The sequence below is a fragment of the Physeter macrocephalus genome, chromosome 11 (assembly GCF_002837175.3).
Source record: "Physeter macrocephalus isolate SW-GA chromosome 11, ASM283717v5, whole genome shotgun sequence".
Classification (NCBI taxonomy): Eukaryota; Metazoa; Chordata; class Mammalia; order Artiodactyla; family Physeteridae; genus Physeter; species Physeter macrocephalus.
In genome coordinates this window covers 82714925-82716421 of record NC_041224.1, presented here as the reverse complement: position 1 = coordinate 82716421, position 1497 = coordinate 82714925, and positions in this window count along the sequence as shown.

Below are 1497 nucleotides of genomic sequence, written 5' to 3'. Positions count from 1 at the left end.
CTCTCACTGTTGTGGCCTCTCCCGTTGCGGAGCACAGGCTCCGGACGCGCAGGCTCAGCGGCCATGGCTCACGGGCCCAGCCGCTCCGCGGCATGTGGCATCTTCCCGGACCAGGACACGAACCCGTGTCCCCTGCATCGGCAGGCGGACTCTCAACCACTGCACCACCAGGGAAGCCCGTCAGTGTTCCATTTCTAATCACAGTTTCCTTGGTTGGTTTGCAGCTCTTCTCACTGTAATACCAGTCACCTGTCCAGTCCTTGAGGAAATGCTACAGCGTTTCCCAGGATGGCTGTTAACTCCATTGGCCATTGAAGCCCATATCCTCTCTCTCCTGGTTTTTCTCAGGGAGGATGGTATTCTCTTGCTCCCCACCAGTGGGAATCAAGCGGATAGAAAGGAGGAGCTAAGGATGAAAGTAGTGGCAGCTCCATAGATCTCTGAGCTGGGCGAGCAGGACTGTGTTCTTTTTCTTGCAGGAGGCCCTCTAACCATAGCAACTGGGGTGGGTGGGGGCTGCTGAGTGTGCTCCTGGCTGCATTCTCTGCTCCACCCGATCAACAATAAGCTGTGCTCTTGGACCTCCTCACTGTGGCCACGCACTGTGGTTTCCTCCTCCTAATCTCTTCACTTTACCCCAGTCCCTACTGTAGGGGATCTGCTCTCTTGATTTACTTAACACTTTTAATTCTACGAAATGCAACAGGCAGAATATGTCCACATATATATAAGGACAACCTTACGTCTTTACAAACACCCTAAATAGTTCCTCAAGAAATATATTATCAATATGGTCATTACTTATCCTAATATATGTGTGTCCTCCAAAACAATAGATTATCTAACCAAATCTACCAAATGGTAGAAAAAGTTGGAGTTAAAGGTAGCCAGACACCTTAATGCATCTCTTGCATTCTGGCATGAGAATTCAAAATTATACGTGAAAGATGCCCAACCCAGCAACCACAAGTTCCTCTGACTATGTTCAAGATGAGAGGGCTCTGAGTCTGCTCCCTCTCATGTCCTGAGCCACTGGCATCACTATGCCCAATCTTCTGATGTAGCATCTCCATTTGCCCTCTCCTTGTGGCCTTGACTAGCCATGTCCTCCCTAGCTCATGTCCATTCATTACCGCTGTCTTCCATCTGGCCCAGCACAGAGTGGACCCCAGAGTGACTGATCCCTGGCTCATTTCAGAGTCTCTTCAAAGAAATCTCCCCTTGGGTGGCCCAGGTGGGCAAAGACAGGAATTTCTTGGACGTCACCCCTTAGGTATTCCACCTTCAGCCAATCAGCTGTGAGCATTGGAGGGAACTGCACTCAAGCCCCCGAGGAAAATGGAAGCTCAGATTGGAGGAGCCATCTGGACAATTCAAAATATTGAAATTGCTTCTCTCAACCCCAGTCTGGTATGAGCAGTCATGAACAGATCATGGAAGAGGCACATCTCTGTTACTTGATGAAGTCTCTTTTCATATTTGCTCCTTTATCTGGAT